This window comes from Myotis brandtii, unplaced genomic scaffold (genome assembly GCF_000412655.1).
Source record: "Myotis brandtii unplaced genomic scaffold, ASM41265v1 scaffold297, whole genome shotgun sequence".
NCBI lineage: Eukaryota > Metazoa > Chordata > Mammalia > Chiroptera > Vespertilionidae > Myotis > Myotis brandtii.
In genome coordinates, this window is record NW_005361351.1 from 1569201 (window position 1) to 1590210 (window position 21010).

Below are 21010 nucleotides of genomic sequence, written 5' to 3' on the forward strand. Positions count from 1 at the left end.
GTCTGGAGTTGCCGCCTGGCCTGCGCCTGGGCCCTCCCGCCCTCCGATCGCCATGGCCTGCGCCCCAGCCCTCACGCCTCTGATCGCCACCATTGCTTGGCACAGGCCAGCCGGCAAACCCAACCCCTGGGTTGGGTTTGCTGCCTGGCTTTCCAATGGCGATCACCAGCTGGGGGGTGGGGAAAGGCGGCCTTTGCCCACCCCCTAGCTCTTGCCTGCTGCCTGGGTTGCCAATCACCATTCTTCAGTCCTTCCCCTTTCGCCTCCCATCATTGGGCGTATGCAAATTAGCCGCCATCTTTGTTGGCGGTTAACCGCCATCTTAGTTGGCAGTTGATTTGCATAAGGATATGCTGATTAGCCAATGGGATGGGTAGCGGTAGTATGCTAATTACCATTTTTCTCTTTTATTAGTGTAGATAGTTGCCTTGCTTCAAGTTATAAGGACCTGATTGCCATAGAGATAGAAAAGTTTTAATTTTTACTCTTGATTATGGCAATTAACTAACACAGATGGCCACCAAAAAGGTGACTTACCAAAGGGTGTATAGCAAACGGTGCTGTTAAGTCCTCTTCCATGAAAACGTGCATGTCGTGCATTGTATCTGCCTGGGTACATGCAAGAGTGAAGTTTCTGTTTGTCTTTACAATCATATGAGCGAATTGTGTGAGACCCCAGCCCAGTCTGGTTTGGTGCTCACAGAATAATAGAGCTATTTTTTTTGCTTTGCTCCATTGGTGGAGATTTTCTAGAAGTTGCAGGATATCTTCCTTTTAATTTTTCCTTGACACTCTGACTTATGTCTCTCACCTTTGCTTTCCCTCCATCCCCCACCCGCAACAGTAACTTGCTCCAGGCTCACTTCACTTGAGAGTCTAGAAGATCTTGCAATGTGTCCGCGACCAGAACCACAATTCTCAGCATTCCTGGTGCTCCCCGCACTCTCAGCTTCTGCTTCTGGCCTGAGGCTCCTGCCCTCCCCTCCCTCCACCCAGCAGGGGCACAGACACTGAGCTCGTATTGCCAGGGTGACACCACCACCGCCCCGGCCACTATGGGCACTGCCATCTTTGTTGTGAAGTGACGGTTAATTTACATATTATTCTTTTATTAGATAGGATACATATTATTTACAAAAATCTATATTATTAAGGATATGTGTATTTAAAACTTAGTGTATGTGCTGTTTAATTAAATTCTCTGAAATAATTTGTGAGAAATTTATTATAATCCAAAAACAAAACTTAGTCAACTCAAAGAAGAAAATTTTTTTGTAAATATATTTTATTGATTTTTTTAGAGAGGAAGGGAGAGGGACAGAGAGTTAGAAACATCGATGAGAGAGAAACATCGATCAGCTGCCTCCTGCACACCCCCTACTGGGGATGTGCCCGCAATCAAGGTACATGCCCTTGACCAGAATCGAACCTGGGACCCTTTAGTCCGCAGGCTGATGCTCCATCCACTGAGCCAAACCAGTTAGGGCCAAAGAAGAAAATTTTACAATGATTATAAAATAGAAATAAGAGACCATGTGTTAATATAATGTTTCAAACATTCAATTGCAAAAAATAAAATGAAAAATATGTAGGTAATAGTGTCTTGTTTCACCATGTCCCCCAGTCCAACAATATTTTTTTCTGTAATAATGGCAGTTAAGAAAAAGATTCAGATGACCCTGGTTTTAAAAATCCGATGACTCTAAAAATAATAGAACAATATAGTAGTGATTAAAGAGAGTAACACTTTAAAAAATAAATACACATCAATAAATTAGATATTTCTAATAGGTTAGATTGAATCTAGAAATTAAAAACACAAAAAATCTGAAATACAATCTGAAAAATAAATCTGAAACAAAAATGACATTGAAAACAAAAGTAAAGTAGGAAAGGAAACACACATTAAAAGAGCCTCAGGAGTATTTCAATGTAAATGAGCCAATACATGATCAGACAATACCCATAAAAGAATCTGCAGATGATGAGCAAATGAATATAAAATTTTAAATTACATGAGTCTAAATTACACTACAGCTAAGAATTCAGTGGTTGACACATTTACATGCTAAAATCAGAAATAATAGATTTGCCCTAGCTGGTTTGGCTCAATGGATAGAGCGTCAGCCTTCGGACTGAAGGGTCCCAGGTTCGATTCCGGCCAAGGGCACATGCCTGGGTTGCGGGCTCGATCCCCAGTAGGGGGTGTGCAGGAGGCAGGCAATCAATGATTCTCTCTCATCATTGATGTTTCTATCTCTCTCTCCCTCTCCCTTCCTCTCTAAAAATCAATAAAATATATTAAAAAAAGAAATAATAGATTTGTTGCCAAAGAAGTTAATAGCTTTAAAAAATCTATGATATTAATTTAATAATAATATCTTTTTAAAGTGGCCATTATTTTTAATCATTTTATTAGAAAATAAATTCTGATCAGTCATATAAGTTTGAGTGATTATGTTTCTAGTTTAGAGGAAAATATACATATTAAACTGGCTTTATTATTAATAATAGAAAATAGGCTTATTTTTCATATGATTTTATTTATATGTGGAATCTAATGAACAAAATAACTGAGGAACAATATAGAAACAGAGGCATGGATACATGGAACAGACTGACAACTGTCAGAGGGGAGGGAGTTTGGGGAGCTAAATGAAAGAAGGTGAAGGGATTAAGCAAAACAAACAAACAAAAAACTCCACACACATAAACAACACATAGATACACTAATAAATTCAATAAAGTAAAAGAAAAATTTAAAATGATCTAGCCTTAAAATATTGTCTGAAATTCAAAGACTAGGGTTAAATACACAAACTAAAGTAAGAAATCATAAAAATAGTTCATTTTCTTTTACTGGGGGATTTATACATTCTCTACAAATTCTCAAAATGCAAGTAAATATCAAAATATAATACTTCAGAACTACAAAATAGAAAACTGATCATAAAAGAGAATGAAACAGAGAACTGGCATTTCCACAGGAACACTTGAGTAATATGATGAATAATCTAAGCAAAATCCACTCTGGAAAAGTTTTCCTAACCTGATTGTCTCCATAAACATAAAACATTGGCTTTGGCACCTGACAAACCTCAGTATCGATGGATTAAGCACATAAATGGACCGACTGCCCGTCATTTCCCTGATAACATGACACGAGATATCTATACTAATAATAGAGGAATGTGCATGTTGTCTGGGATGCCGTCACGTAACGACTAATCAGGACGGGAGCGAGGCCATGGCACAGAGCTCTTGGCACACCTGTGCCAGGGGTCCTAAGGCTGCAGAGTGGAAGGGAGAGTAGATAGGCAGCTAGGGCAATCGGTCAAGGAGGGAAGAGTAGATAGGCAGTTAGGGGGATCAGGCCAGGAGAGGAGCACACATAGGCAGTTAGGGCGATCAGGCCGGCAGTGGAGAGCAGATAGGCAGTTAGGGGGATCAGGCTGACAGGAGAGAGCAGTTAGGGGGATCAGGCCAGCAGGGGAGAGCAGTTAGGGCCATCAGGCTGGCAGGGGAGCAGTTAGGGGCACCAGGCAGGCAGGTGAGCAGATACCAGCCTAATTTATTTTCTGGAAAATGACTTCAGAGAAAATTGAATTCAATAAGAACTCCCTTCTTAACTTCATCCACCCAAAGATGCTATATAGCACAAATTATTGTAGAGTTTTAAACTTTATTTTTAATTTAATTTATCTTAAGAAGAATACTAGAAAATCAAACAAAAATTTGTGTCATCTTTTTAAACCCATGTTGGTCTCTGGTTAAGGTAGAAGAGTGAAGTGCTCAGTGAACAATTACTAAATGTATCAGTTTCTTAAAAATGTATTTGAAGATGCTGGGAAGCATTCAAAAGCAAAGAGAAACAGCAGGTGGGAGGAGAGTTGAGACACAAAAGATGAAATTGGAAGAAGATCTGAAAGTTGCGATTTCCTAGGTGAAGTTGTTCAGCCTCCAAAGCTACAACTACAGAAACATGATGGGCAAGACCCACAGCCCCATTAAAGAGGCCAGACGTCTGCACTCAGAGCTGGAAGGGAAGCTGGAAAATGTAAAAGAAAAGTCCAGGGCACCATGAAAGCCATAGCAGTAAAGGAGTCTACAATTAATCAACCCAGCAGATTAAGAAAAGACATTGTAACCACCAAATAAACACAGGATAGTAAGAATAAGGAGAAATCATGACACATGAAAGATGCCATGAAATTTTCAAGTAGGAAAGTAAAGTTGGTGGTTCAGTACAAGGCAGAAAAATCTCTCTGAATTTGTACAAAAGTTTAAAAAGGAGAAAAATAGTTTAGAAAAGTATATGGATATAATAAAATAAGGGCACCAATCAATTATGTTCAAAACCCTAAATATGTGTGCATGTGTACCTATAAATTTTTTTTTTAAGAAAACAGTACAAATTTACTAGAATGGAAGAATTTAAAATTGCCTCAGTGAAATTGTACCCAGAACCTGAAAACATGAATTCAATGATCTAAACAAGGCTTGCTTTTGGGAAGACGGAAAATACTAGGCATGAAGAAAAGACTAATAGCTTGCAGAAAGAAAAATCAGGTTTCCTACAGAGAAACAGAAAAGCAAACAACTTCATACTTCTCCACTTAACATATATTGGAAGAGAAATTAAAATTGATTCCTTTCCCATCTCAAAAACACTGGTAGTCAGTAATATGACCTTTGAGTTATGAAAGAAAATAATTTTCATCCTAGAAGTTTATGCTCATCAAAGCTATCAAGTGAGAAGAGAATAAAAGTGTCTTTAGACATGCGATGACTCAAAATACTATCCCTTTTGCACCCTTTCTTTCAAAATTGGTTAGGTTTTCACCCTTGAATATCCTTTTTTAAAACCTTCCACCTTACTAACTTCTCTTTATTAATCTCCAAAATATATTCTCTCAGCTATATCTCACTTCTTTCACCCCATTGCATGCCTCATTTATCTCCAAGTGTGTCCAGAAATTTCCTCTTTTTTCCCCCCATAGAACACCCTCTAATTTATTCCTTATGTGAGAATTAAAAGTCTTTTCTGTCAAAGGTATAGTTTAGATACTAACTCCATTTCCTTTTTGTATAAATTTCCACTTTGTAGCTTAACCTATAACCTAGATCTGCACTTCCCTATAAGACAAAGGCATAAGTTCACCCCATTTCCTGGTAGGCAGTTAAAGTGCAAATGTCAACCCTACCCCTTTTGCACCATCCCACGTGAATTAGTCATTCACACCAGAATGTGAAACTATGCTCTTAAGCCAGTCAGAACATGGCGCAGCAATGTGTCAGAGATAGAAAGGAGAATGGACTTCCCATTCAGTGTGCTTCCCAATCGGACTTTTTGGTTGGCTGTGCACTCTTTTGCAGAAGTAAAATTGCCTTGCTGAGTCATTTTTCAGTATCTGTCTCATTCCCACAACACCTTTTAAGAGCATTTCTAACACTTAGATAGTATCACACTTCTTTTAAAATTTTTTTTTGTTATAAAGCATGCACAACATAAAATGTACTGTTTTAACTATTTTTAAGTGTACAGTTTAGTGGCCTTAACTACAATCACATTGTGCAACCATCACCACCATCCAATTCTAGGACTTTTTCATTACCCTAAACTGAAAATCTGTACCCCTTAAACATTAACAGCCCACCTACGCCCCCAATCCCAAACTCTTAGTAACCACTATATATTACTTTTAAAAAAACTGTTGTTAAAAAAAATCAAGTTTACCATCTTAACTATTTTTTTATTTATTGTATTTTAAATTAAATTTATTAGGGTAATATCCTATATAATAAAAGGCTAATACAAAAATCGACTGAACAGTGGAATGACCGGTTGCTATGATGCACATTGACCACCAGGGAGCAGACGCTCAATGCAGGAGCTGACCCCTGGTGGTCAGTGCACTCCCACAGGGGGAGCTCCACTCAGCCAGAAGCCCTGAGCTGGGCTCACTGCTGGCCAGCACAGCAGTGGTGGCAGGAGCCTCTCCTGCCTCCGTGGCAGTGCTAAGAATGTCCAACCTACGGTTTAGGCCCGCTCCCTAGGGAAGCCATCAGTCGGTCATCCCACAAGGACTCTTGGACTGTGAGATGGTGCAGGCCAGGCTGAGGGACCTTCCTCCCGAGTGCATGAATTTCGTGCACTGGGCCTCTCCCACTATGGCTTTGTCCGGAAGGAAGTTGAATGTCCAGAAGATGGCCGGTTGACCCAGTCTAATTAGCATTTGCCCTTTTATTAGTATAGATAGTATTCCATTGTGTAAATATACCACAGCATTTTATCCACTCATCTATTGATGGGTGCTTCCAAATCTTGGCTATCTATATATATAAAAAGGTAATATGCAAATTAGGCCAGGACACCTTAAGGGTCACGACCAGACAGGAGGAGGTTGCACACGCAGCAGGTGTGGTGGGCGGGGACTTGCAGTATTGGGGATTCGTATCACCATCACAATCCATAACTAGGCAGGGCTCCGATGGATCAGCCATGGTGAACGGGTAATTGGGGTGGGTGGCCAGAGCACAGGGCTGGCTGTCAGGCCGCTGGGATCACCAGCTCATCCCCAGCTGCTAGGGGCTCAGGCCTGCAGGAAAGTGACCTCACCTCCATGCGTTGGGGCCAGCCCCTGATGGAATGCTCTGCCTGCTCGGGGCTGGAGCGGGTAGGTCACGGGCATGCCCCATAGCCTCTGTCAGTGCCTCAAGCCCCAGCAGCAGTGGCAATGGCAGTAGCAGCAGCAGTGCCCAGGACCTACCCGCCCAGGCATGGGCGGCCCCAAGTGGGCAGCGGGTTCCATTAGCCACCGGCCCAGCGCAGGCGCATGCAGGTGAAGTCACCAGCACCTCTTTTCCTGCAGGCCTGAGACCCCAAGCAGCCAGGGATGAGCTGGTGATTCCAATCGCCTGAGAGCCTGGCAGTGGAGGCAGCGTTGGGCCTGGGGACTGGTGAACCGGCAGAAGATGGCCCTGATTGGGCCAGCAAACCACCTGATCAGGGGGTGGGGCCGGCGGCCAACCTCACAGCCCCGTCCCCCTGCTGGCCTGCCCCTGATCAGACTCTCTCATCCGGATCAAGAGCAGGGTGCACAGAGCCTGGACCATTCCTGGCAGCCCCAGTCCGTGGGGTTGAGAATTCTGATGGCCCTGCCCAGAGAGTAGAGGTGCCTGATGGGCAGGGACAGGGACCACAGGCCTCCAGGGAGCACCTCAGAGTTGGCAAGGAGAGGAGAGGGCCTGCGAAGGGCGAGGAGGTGAAGCCAGCAGACATCAGCCCAGAATCCAGCCCTTCCCCTCCGGAGGCAGCAGGACCTAAACCCAGAACCCCAGCCTGAATCGGAAGAGCCCAAGGGAGGCTTCAGGAAGCTGTATGCAAAGCTGCACATTGAGAATGAGAGACTTCGTGAGGCCCTGACCCAGACCACGCTGCGGCTGGCGCAGCTCAAGGTGGAGCTGAAGCGCACCACGCAGAGGCAGGAGCGCTTTGCAGAGAGGCCGGCCATCCTGGAGCTGGCGAGATTTGAGTGCAGGGCCCTGGAGTGCAAGGCCGCTGAACTGGAAGAGGAGCTGAAGGGCCTGTCCAACCACCGAGCTGACAACCAGCGCCTAAAGGATGAGAATGCGGCCCTGATCCGTGTCATCAGCAAACTGTCCAAGTGACCCCGGAGGACCTGCCTCTGCACCCACATTTATAGAGATGCTTCTGCCACATGCATCCCTTCCCCTGTGTGAACACAAGTGACAGGGCTGCCAGGGAGTCTCTGAGAAGCCATTACCTCCCCTTGGGACCTCCAGGGAGTCTCTGAGAAGCCTGGGAGGAGAGGACAGAGCCCCCAGGAGCCAAGGGGGCCATCTGAGGCCAGGATGGAGATGGGAGGCTGAGTCAGGTAGGGGTCCAGAGCTGCAGGCAGGACCAGGAAGGAACCAAGGACCAGGAAGTGCCAGGACCAGAGTGGCCACCCAGAGGTCCCCTCTCACGTGTGCTGCCACCAGTCACCCCTCCAGGCCCTGAGCAGGGATCCGAGAATGTGCCAAGCATCCCGCCGGCCTGGGCCAGGTGGGCCTGTATATAGGGTCCGTGGGCAATAGGGAGGGAGGTCTTCTATTTTTTGCTGCCCCCTCCCCAATGCTGTCCCAGGCAGGGGGAGAAGGTATTTTTCAGACATAGCACAGGCACCACAAATAAAAGTCATAAAGTTGCCAAAAAAAAAAAAAAAAAAGAAGCCCCTCTCCGTGGCTGCCTGCCCCTGATCCACCCCCCCCCCCAATAGGGGTCGGGGCCGGCCAGCCAATCTCCTGAAGCCCCTCCCCCTGCTCAGCCCCACTCCAGATCGGTTCCCCCACCCCAACCAGGGGCAAGGCTGGCTGGCCAACCACCCATGGCTCCCCCCCCCTCCAGGCCTCTGGCCCCTATCAGCATCCCCCACCCCATTCCGGGACATGGCCGGCTGGCCGACTGACCACAGCCCCTCCCCATGGCTGGCCCTGTCCCCAATCGGCCCCCCCAACCCCAATCAGGCTGGCAGGGGGGAAGTTGGGGGCGATCAGGCTGGCAGGCAGAGTGGTTAGGGGCAATCAGGCAGGCAGGCAGGTGAGCAGTTGGGGGCCAGTGGTCCCGAATTGCGAGAGGGATGTCCAACTGCTGGTGCAGGATCGGGCCTAAACTGGCAGTCTGACATCCCCCAAGGGGTCCCGGATTGGAGAGGGTGCAGGCCAGGCTGAGGGACCCCCCCGCCCCCACCGCCGCACAAATTTCATGCACTGGGCCTCTAGTTGTAAATAAAGCTGCAATAAGCATTGAGGTACATAATATTCTTTTGAATCCAGTGTTTTTGGTTTCTTTAGATATATTTACAGAACAAAAATATATTCTGGGTCATAAGCAATCTTGAAAAAAAAGAACAAAGTTGGAAGTATCACACTATTTGATATCAAACTATACTAAACAGCCATAGTAATCAAAGCAGCATGGTACTGGCATAAAAACAGACACATAGATTAATGGAACAGAATATAGAGCCCAGAAATAAACCCACTCCTTTATGGTCAATTAATATTTGACAAAGGAGGCTAGAACTACAATGAGGTAAAGATAGTCTCTTGAATAATGGTGATGGGAAAATTGACAGATGTGTGCAAAAAAAAATGAAAGTAGGCCACCTCCTTACACCATACACAAGAATAAGCTCAAAATGGATTAAAAACGTAAATGTAAGTTGTGAAACCATAAAAATCTTAGAAGAAAATATAGGCAGTAAAATCTCAGACATTTCTTGTAGCAATATTTTTTTCTGATATATCTCCTTGGGCAAGGGAAACAAAAGGAAAAATAAACACATCACACTTCTTTTTGAAATATATTTGCTCTCAAGCCTACCTCAAATCTTTGAATGGTTTCTCATTGTACTTAGGATATATTTTGACATAATGCTCTGGCACTGTAGCTATAATATATAGAATTGGAACCTACTTCTTCAAAATCACTTGACTCAAATTTCCCATAGTTCTAAATGCCTGTTTTATTTATTTTTTGTTAGGTTTTGTCTCATGTTCTCTACTCTGTCTGATTTATTCCTCTCCTATCTTAATTCTTATCCTATCTTATTTAATGCTTAATCAAATTTCCAATCTCCCACTGGAATGCAATTTTGAATAAAGCAGTGATCATGTCCATTTTAGACACCAGCATGGAGCATATCACTTAATGCATTGTGAGTGCTCAGGAAAAGGTGGCTGGATAAATAAGTAAATCATTTTCTCTATTTGAGATCAAGATTACTCTGTCTGGAGAAATAAAAATCAGGACACATATTTTTATATTAATTTAAAAAACAGATAGTCTTTGGGATGTTATGGCTTATTCAAATGGCCTATTGACAACATTCCATATGACAAATGGTATTATAATAACACTAGAGGCCCAGTGAGTGAAAATCATGCATGGGGGGGAGGGGGTCCTCTCCAATCCGGGACCCCTCGGGGGATGTCTGACTGCCAGTCCTACATGCCTTTCGCAATCCAGGACCACTGGCTCTTAACCATTTGCTTGCCTACCTGCCTGATCACACCTACCCCCTCTGTCTGCCTGCCTGATCGCCCCTAACCGCATCTGTCTCGGCCCCTCACCTGGGACCTGGGCTTCCCTCTCTCTGGCCGGCTGTAGGTGCCCTGGACTGGGGGTGGCTCTGCCCAGGCTGGCTGCAGGTGCCCAGGACTAAGGATGGGCAGCTTCTGCCGGGCCACAACCGCAGCTACTGGTGCCCGGGACCACGGGCAAGTTACTTCTCCCAGGCCCAGCTTTGTCAGGAAGGATGTCCAGAAGATGTCCGGTCTAATTAGCATATTACCCTTTTATTAGTATAGACTAGAGGCCTGGTGCACTATATTCATGCACGTGTGGGGTCCCTAGACCTGGCCAGAGATCAGTACCTATCGGGGCTATTTCACCCAGTCCTGATCAGGGCTGGGACAGCCAGGGCCTGGGAGACTGCTGGCCAGGGCCTGGTGGCTTGCTGGCTGGGGCCTGGGGGTCTGCTAACTGCCAAACAGGGCCGGCCAGATTGGGGAATTTCGGAGGGAGGTTGACTGGCCATGGGAGGTTGGCTCTGGGAGCACGCTGACCACCAGGGGGCAGCTCCTGTTTTGAGCTCCTGCCCCTGGTGGTCAGTGAGCATCAGAGCAACTGGTTGATCAGTCGTTCTGGTCATTCAATCGTAATGGTCACTTAGGCTTTTATATATATAGATTGAACTTTAATTCCTTTTTTGTATGTCCTTTCCACATTCCCTTGTCTTCTTTCTTTTGATAACTTTTGGGCATTTTTAAATTTAATCATGATACCTTGATTTGGCCCTGCCTCAAGTGATTTAGATAGCTATATCGGTCAGGTTTCTTCAGAGAAATTGAACCAATAGGATGTACATATTTGTGGAAAGACATTTATTTTAAGGAATTATAGCTCATACGATTGTGGAGACTTAGAAGGTAAAAAATCTGATGGAAGAGACCAGCAGGCTGAAGATCTAGAGGAGTTACATTGGAGTCCAAAGGCCACCTGCTATAGAGCAAGGAGGAGCTAGTGTTGTAGATGAAGTCTGAAGGCTGTCTGTGGGAGAATCCCACTTGTTCAAGGTGGGTCAGACTTTTGTTCTATTTTTCAACTGTTTGGTGGGGCCCACCCACACACTTATATTATAGTATTTTAGTCAAAGTTCACTAATTTAAATGTAAATCTCATCCAAAAACACCCTTAAGAATCATCCAGAATAATTTTTGACTACTCAGGCCCAGCCAAATTGACTCATAAAGTTAACCATCATAATAGCTAATGAGAGATTTAGATTTAAATTGCCCAAGTGTATGTTCATTCTAACTTTATAGTGTCTATAACAAAAGTGTCACATTCCAACTCCCAATGCAGCACAGATTTAATAATGGCAGTATCCACTCCTTTGATAATTCTAGGAATCCTTTCTTCCAGGGTGACAAGTGAGGTGTGACATACAGGGAACAGAAATCATCTATATGACATTACAGTTCATAGTAGTATAAATGGAAGTTTTCTAGTTAAATTTTCATTATAATCATAAAAATATTTTGAAGCACTTTATTAAAGAATTTTCAAACTTACAGACTAGTTGCAAAATTTTTAAAATGAGCAAATGTGCCTCCTTCATTTACATTCACTAGTTGTTAGTTTTTCTCTCTCAATGTATGTGTGTGTAGTATGTGTAATTTTCATCATCTCTTCCTCTTCTTCATATGATCATTCTCATTATTATTACTGCCAAATTATTAAAGAGTGAATTGCTTACATACCAATCCTTCAACTCTAAAGACTTCTTCCTCTATCTTCTAAGAACAAAGCCATCAATTTACATACCAACAATGCAATGATCAGATTCAGAAAAATGTATCATGATATAATGCCAGTGTGCATTAATGACCCCATATTCATATTTCACTGATTATTTTATTAAAGTTTTTTTCAGCTTTATTTTTGAAGTCAACATGCAATCTGGTGTTGATCACTTCATTGGGCTGCCACATCTCTTTTTTTTTCTGGACTAACTCCTCAGTCTTTGTCTTCCATGACATTATAATATTTGAGGAATATTTTCAAGCTGTCTCCTGATTTGTGAATTTCTGATTACTCCTAATGAGTGGACTCAGGTGTCTGTTATTTGTTTGTTGGCAGATAGGCTCCTGGGTTGTGCACCCTCAGCTCATCACTCTGGGAGACACACGTGTGTCCCATTTGTGGAATGTGAACTCCACTCACTGATCTACGGTAGTACATACCTCCCATCTTTCTCCCTTTGTCATGAATGAGCAAGCTCTGGGGAGATATCTTGAGGCTGTTCAAATATCCTGTTCCCAAAAAACTTTTACCAAATGGTTTTGGCAATCATTAATTACTCTTGTATTGATCAGTTTTTATTATTTTGGTGGCTAAGTCCTACCTCCATCATTCCCACTGCATTTATTAGTTGACATCCCACAACAAATAAGGGTTTCCCTCCCACACCCCCACTTTTTGAAGTTAATTGATCCATGTACCTTGAAGTTAGCATTATAAATATTAAGTGATGCCTAAAATAAGATAATAGATATAGATCTGGTATAGAGTATATCACGTGGACCCCTGGATATAACACTCAAACAGAATTTAGTCTTAATTTTACTAACAATGTATAGGAAAATCACTTTACACCTCTAAGTTTTAATATTTGTATCTATCCAATGAGTATTTTGACCATTTAATATCAAAAATTTCTTTTAGTTTTAATAGTCCTGAAATATTTTCAGTGTTTCTGTGGCCTAAAAAATCTCTAAAAGAGGAAATTACCCCTTTTAAGTCTTAAAAACAGCTGACTTGATTAATTATAATTGGCCAAAAACTAGCAAGGAAATTCCTAACCCCATTAACTTACTTTGGTTTCCATTAAACTTTTAAATTCATTTACTTTCCCTTTCCCTTGTCTATTTCAAGTTTATTTTCTTCAGTGTTTCTTCTTTGGCAAACATATTTGGAAAATGCACAGATTGAGCACCAGTGTGGGAGGAATTATACAGCTAAAAAACATTACATGAAATGATCATGGTACTTCAGTTTGCTTCCAGGTTAATTATAGCCCTACAATTCCCACATCAAGGCAGCCTGTGGGTTAGAAGGGTGGGATGAGGGAGTTGTCAACCCAGTAATGACGTTCAAGGGGAGTGATTTACTAGAACAAAATCTGTACCAATTTCAGCCTACACCTTTAAAAAAGCCATATAGCCATTAAAAAAAAAATAGTCCTAAATGTGTTCCTAGCAAATTCTGGCCTATAAATTCTAAAACTATGAGAAAAATGTGGTGGAAAGCTGAAGGTTGCCAAAATGTATAACCTCAAGAACCATTTAGGAATGATAATTTTAACATCATTACCAATACTTAAGAATCTAAAGAGCAAAATGAGAAATCATTCTGGGGACAATATGGGGACTGTAAAACAGTTAAGCATATATTGAAGGTTTAAAGTTTCATTTCTACAAACACCAATATATTTGGTTGTTCCTCTTGACATTGTCCAGAGAATAAATTATATATGCATAAAACAATTTGTTATTTCCATGCCTATAATTTTTAAACTATACATTTTTAATTTAAAAGTATTAAAGAAGGTTTATAATTCCACTGTGATTTTCTTAAAAATAAAATACTAAAAAAGTTCATGATAAATGGTTACTCTATCTATATTCATCACTTATGTTTGATATGTATATATGTGCATAAATATATTTCTATAAATATATGAGTGTAATACATCATTTTTATTGAGTATTTTCTTGAAAAAAGGTGCTAAGCTCTTCACATAAATTATGACCTCATGTAAATTATGTCACTTAGTCTTCTTAATCTTATAAAATATCATCTACTACCATTGTCCCATTTTACAGTCATGAAATCAAGTCAAGAAGTGATTAAGTAAGTTGTCAATAGTCAAATGGCTAATAAATGGCAGAACCCATTGGGAAAGAAATGATATGCATTTAAATACTGTCTTTTATTCTTAAAATTTTATTTAATCAAATGAATTAATGTGGATGCATTTCTCTCTTCTTTCAAGGCATATTTATTTTATATACGTATAGATATAAAACTTGCATCTGTCTTTTATTTACATATCTATGTGTATATATTACACACTCCAAAAAGCACTGTGTACAACTACATTTCCTGTCTGTTTTTCAGTAATATGAGGAGCCCAGCCTGGCCAAGTGAGTTGTCCTGGCTTACAATTTGATAGAACTGTGACTGTATTCTCTGGTGAAACAGTGTTTGTTCTCTTGGTAAACATTAGCCTTTAATTAAACCCTGAAAGATTGTGGAAATGGGAAGCAAAACACTTTTAGTGGTCTATTCATGTACAGTGAGGGCTGCCATTACTTCTGCCCCATGGTTCCCAGTTCTTATTATGGTGTACACAACTCAATACATTGGCTGTAGATTTGAGGGTCAAACAGAATTCCTTAGGACTACAACACAAACACAAACAGTGTTGTCTCCAGCTGAGCCTCCAGCAGGCTACTCCATCATTCTATCAGCTGTTTTAGGATGATGAGGCACCTGGAAATGCCAGTCAATGCCATGGCTGTGAGAGCCTGCCTCCTCTCTTTGCTGTAAAACGATGTACTTGTGCCTAGTACTTAACAAGACTTTCTAAAAGTTCATGAATGGTGATTCTGGCAGGAGTGCTGCAGCAAGTGAGGACAAATTCCTATCATATTAGAAAATAGAGTTTCACTCATCATCATTTTGAAGAGTCCAATGTTGTCAACTTGCACTAGGTAGATGGCCAGTCCTTCATGGCACGGTGCAATAAAGGTGCTCAAAACTGATCTCTCCTTTAAAATGGGGCACTCAGCAGGGGCAATAACCTATTTCCATTTTAGAAATGTTTTTGAGTATTTAAATTGCTTTTCTATTTTGTATCTTATGTCCCTCCCTTCCCTCCTCTCAGCTGTTAAAGCACATCTTTGAAGACTGTCTACCTTGTGTAGGCTGAACTAAAGAGTCAGGAAAGTTTCCATAGCATGGTAAGGATTGGTAGGATAATCAGAGCTTCTGGACTCTTGTTCTGGAAGCAGCTTTTCATTAGTCTAGTACCCTGCCTCCCTGCCCCTGGGGTTAGGAAATTGCAACAAGGTTGAGAAATAAAAATCCAGGAAATAAGATTTGAGGACAACCAAGGTGGACAACCTTCTCCCTCCTTTTTAGAGATTTTGATTACCAGAGGCTTTCTTTTACATTACAATTCAAAAGACTTGAAAAGCACCTAATCAGACAAGCATGCACAAGTGAAAGCAGTGTGAGGCCAGTTGGATGCAGTTAATTTTTAATTACACACTCTCTGCTCTGACTTTATTTATTGCCAACCAGCTGTAAGGGTAGAATCCACCAGAGGATAAGTCACTGGTTCTGTGTGAACAGGAATGTCCTTATAGTACACGGTTCACAAATAGATTCCAAGTGAGACTGACACAATGCAGAGCAGCTTATTTTTTCCTCCTTAAATGCCATAGTAACAGTCCCATCTCTGCAAAGCCAGGGCGCCCAGAAATGGACAAAAGCTGCTGCTCTTACATTCTCCTGGCTTCCACTGGAGGAAAGGTGCGACTCAAATCAAATGAAAGACATTAGTGCCCACAATAAGAAGAAAACATCACCAACTAGGAAAGCAATCTACTGATGCCTTTATATTTGGTTCAATATCATGCTTTATGATTTTCACACTTAAAAAAAGTAAAAGGGATGTTTATACTGTTACAAAAGATTAGATTGATTTTAAATCCCCCACATGCGTGAGGCTTCCCTGCTTTTTGCCAAAACAAAGTAATCCTGACCTGGAACTGTACCAATGCTTGACGGCTGACGAAATACACCCGGCTGGCTGGCTGGCTGCATTCCTTCTGAAATGATGCCTTATGAGGTGAACAGAACTCAAGAGTTTGTCAAAGATGCCTTTACAATTGGGGGTGCTGATACAGAAATAGGTGGAATGAGAATTGGGACATAAAAATATGGATTTCAAAACTAATCTTTTCCAGATCTACAGATCATGGATAAACTCAGGTTAGGAGTACTTTGTCTCTAAGTACCAGCTATTTAGCGTATAGTTCTCAACTGAGACCCGTCTGTATTAATCTGGGTGAGATGATCAACTCTGCTGCTCTGTCTGTGAAATGCCTTTAAGCATAGAACAATATTTTGAGAAACTACCTAATGCTTAAATTTTGTTTTGTTTTGTTTTGTTAATCCTCACCCAAGGATATTTTTTCCATTGCTTTTTAGGGAGGGAGGGAGGGAGAGAGGGGGGAGAGAGAGAGAGAGAGAAAGATAGATATCAATGGGTAAGCAACACATTGTTACCTCCCACATGTGCCCAGAATGGGTCCAGGGATTGAATCTTCAACCCTTTAGTGCAAGGGCTGACACTCTAACCACTGAGCTACTAGACAGGGATGCTTATGCTTTTTGATAGTGTAAAATATAGTAGTTGAGGAAATTAAATGCCACTTACTTTTTCAGGAATGAATTAATGGGTAGCCTGGTCAAATTTAAAGATTTTGATGTTTAAAATTTTATAAATGGAACTATTCCATCAATAGGCAGAGTATAATTAAAATCTATTTGGATGGGTAGTATGTAATTTCCGCACAGGTCTCTATTTAGTAAATACATCACCTTATTCTGGTCCAATAAAGAAACATAAACATAGAGAGAGAACAATAGCTATCATCACTACAAATCCTCTGAAAATGCAGATTCTAGGTTAACATGTGTTCTCAAATGTAAATGAAAACAATTACAATCAGTTCCTAATAACATGGAATAAAACCAGAGTGTAAATTCTTTGGCAGATGTGTTGATGGGTTGCTAAAGTGTTGATGCTGAAATACAACAGTGTTATAACTTCTTACTGTGTTTTTATTGTGTTTCACCCTATTTATCAAGTGTAAATCAATTTAAGTTTCTTTAAGACAAACATAAAATCTGATAACTGTTTCTAACATGAAAACTATCCCAGTCTATCACATCCTTCAGATAAGTCTACATGGAAGTGCCTATGATTTTTTTCCCATCTTCAAATTGATTTGGTTTTATGATTTACCCCCCATTTTCAAGTTGTTTTAGTTTTTTGGTTCTGAGTTGGTTTTGCTCTTGGAAGACCTGCCATAGGGAAGGATTTATCTTAAATTAATTTTGGACTTGGTTTAAAAAGTTTGTTAACATGAGTACTAAGTATTAGAATTGGTGAATAGAGGAAGGTAATGCATGTTGTCAGAAAGGCGTTACTAGTTTTTAACTGAGTTCGATGTGTATTGAAATCCCTTGATTGGTACATTTATCATGAGAATATTGGTGTGTTTCTTCCATAGTTGTTCGGTCCAGGGACAACTTGGTACATATGTTTTTAATTGGCTAGGGCTTAGCTCATTGCAGTCTGGTTTTGTGGAGGAAATGCATGTCCAAGAGGCTGCCCAGAGGCACTTTTCTTGGAAAAAAGGAAGTCATGTTCTTTTATAGTTCTCAAACTGACGTCTAAAGACTGGAATTTATTTCTAAGGTATGAAGTCCCAAAGTTCAAGTATGTTCTAAATTTGGCATAGTATTCTTCCATTTCTGATTTGAATGATGTCACCATATGAAGTTAAAGGAAAGAAAGACACTACCTCTGGACCAAAGAAGCAGTAATTGCATTTGCAGGATTTCTTTCTTCTGGAACTACCTCCAGTTGAAACCCAAATGCTGGTAGACACACATGGTCAATCCATGATGTCATATTTCCCAGAAGGTCTACAACAAAGTTACAGCTCTTTGAGAAAACCAGATTAATATCTAAAAATTCATTTTAATATTTTTTAGATTTCATTGCTCTGTAAAAACCTTCCGACCTTCAATATATAGTATGCTTAAATTTTGATAGTTCCTGTTTAGAAAAGAAATCATGCACTCCTTCCAGTATTATTGGAGAGAGCAACTGAGTGGTGTAAAATTCAAAGCCTTTATTGCCGCAGACCTTGGTTACTCCTGCTTTCTTGGCTATGTGATCTCATAAAAATACTTTATCTCTGTGTTTCAGTATCTTCATATATAAAATGGATGATAATGTTCACTTGCAATTTTGGCAAAAAAAAGTAAACAAGCCCTAACCAGTTCGGCTCAGTGGATAGAACGTCGGCCTGCAGACTGAAGGGTCCCAGGTTCTATTCCGGTCAAGGGCATGTACCTTGGTTGCAGGCACATCCCCAGTAGGGGGTGTGCAGGAGGCAGCTGATCGATGTTTCTCTCTCATCAATGTTTCTAACTCTCTACCCCTCTCCCTTCCTCTCTGTAAAAAGTCAATAAAATATATTTTAAAAAAAGAAGTAAACAAGATCAGGACTAAAAAAAAATAACTGATTGGCCTTTGTAATAACTCAAGAAATCCTAATTTCCTTTCTTTTTACTGTAGCAAACAAATAATCTCCTTACCATTATTGACAACTAGTCCATTTAGTGAGTTTTGCTAGATAACAAAAACCTACTTTTAATCACATTTCACATTCAAAATTTGTATGGCAACTGAGATTTATTATCTTCATGGAGAATTCAAAGTGTTCAGTGGGTAGCGAAACAATGTTTTAAACTAGAATTTAAACATATTTAATTAAAATTTTGATCATGCATGATAGAATTTTTGACTGCCCTACAAAGAAGAGAAAAATCAGAGAGCTTCCAGCCACACTCTTGTTTCTGTCACTGTCAGTATTTTTTTCAGCACAGCTGTATCTTCCTGAGCATCTTCTCAGCTCTGAGGGCTTTGTCCCCTCTCTGTGCTAATTCCCCAGGGCACTGTTGATAAGGAATGCCATTGTGTGGATGCTTATTCCACCACAAATCACTTTTTAAAAAAAGGTAAGCTTAAAAATATGTGTGTGTGTGTGTGTGTGTGTGTCCATAAGTTAAGATAATTTTTAAAGTTCATCTGTAATGCTTAAATTTTGAAAATACTCATAATTTACCATTTCACCAAAGCATGTTGATAGTCTATGCAATATTTTATTATGCCAAGGCACAGTAGAGTTGGGCAAGTATGCAGAAGCCACAAAACCAGGCACTTTATCCTATGTTCAAGTTGTTATATCTATTTCCTCACCTGCTCTCTGATGGGGACCATTACCAATGGTGCTGCTCTCACCTTGCTTGTTCCCCACAGTTGTACTGCACAGCACTGCGAGCCTGTGTGAATGCTTTCAACACTGTGTCCGTCTCAGGCTTTACCATTCCCTCAAGCTCTTCTCTGCATCTCATCATCCTATGACTATGACCTTTTGAGGTAACCATGAGTCACTCTTTAGAGTCCAGATGGCTTCAAAAGAACAGGGAAGAGTTCCTTTAATTCCCTTCCTTCTAGTATCTGACCTTGTGTAACCTTGCCCACCCTTTTTTTCTCTGTTCATCTCAGAAAGAAGTATTTCTTGTGTTCTTGGTGAAAGCAACGTGATCCAGTAATAAGAACAATTTAGGGACAAACCTAAATTGAAATCTACTCCTTACTAGCTGTGAAACCTTGGATGGGTTTCTTAAAATTTCTGAACCTCACTTTTCTGGTCTGTAAGATGATTACTAGTAAATGTTCTGTAACCTGCCAAGGGTGGCTGTGAACATAACATTTTACAAACTATTAAGGCTATTTCTCAAGTAAGTGTTTCTATTCTCCTCCTGGCTCTTGTATATCTATCATCTCCTACTTCATGAGCAGCATTCACTAAAAATACTTTGTGTTTGCAGCTAATAACACTCAGCTTTGTGAATGAATGTGAAAAATCTAGCTGAGAGAGCTGTCTGTACACACAACCTGGAACTTGACCTTGCAAATTTAGCTTTCTGTACAGAGAACTTTTTCCAACTTGCTTCCACTCTTGTTTGTGGGCAAAATCCTAACTGCCAGATGACACCCACATGTAGGCGATTGTCTCTAACAATACTTCTTCTTCTTCTTTTTTAAAAAAAATATATTTTATTGATTTTTTACAGAGAGGAAGGGAGAGGGATAGAGAGTTAGAAACATCGATGAGAGAGAAACATCGATCAGTTGCCTCCTGCACATCCCCCACTGGGGATGTGCCCGCAACCAAGGTACATGCCCTTGACAGGAATCGAACCTGGGACCCTTGAGTCCGCAGGCCGATGCTCTATCCACTGAGCCAAACCGGTCAGGGCAACAATACTTCTAGGAGTTGGTTTACTCCTGCAGGCTCTTGGACTTCCAGTCTCCAGAGCCATGAGAAAGAAATGCTGTTTGTTTAACCACCCAGTCTGTATTTTGTTATATCAGCCTGAGCTAACCAAGTCATTACATATAGGAAGAAGTCGACAAAAAATGGTCAACTTTGTGGTCTAATTTGGATTTCTACTTGTGTATGTTTCTAATTGTATTGTACATTTCCGTGTGTTCTACATTCCCACAGATCGTCCTGACAAATGTTGGAATATCATGAGTAGAGCCTTATTATCATTTCTGAATTTTTACTTTTTAAATTATTTAAGTTCACTTTTGGCCCATTCCCTTAATTTTAAGTAAGAGATATTAATCAAATTTTCTTGGCAAATTACTTCATATATTCATTAGCTTCTCTTATTTTCTCTTGCATCCCTTTCCCTCTCTAAGCACTCTTATTCCACCCACTGGCTTGACTTGCCTATAGCACTGAGGGGATGGGAAGAACTGAAATGGTATACTCCAGTTTTCATGATTACTGTTTTCTCAGTTGTCAATAGCTAAGGAAAACAAGGAAATCATATAAATGGTTTAGAGAAGGATTTCTCACCATCGACCAAATTGATGCTTTGAGCTGGATAATTCCTTGTTGTGGGGCTGTCCTGTGCATTGTGGGATGTTTAGCCACATCCCTGGCATTCACCCACCAGATGGCTGTAACAACTCCCACAGCCACCAGGAAAATAAAA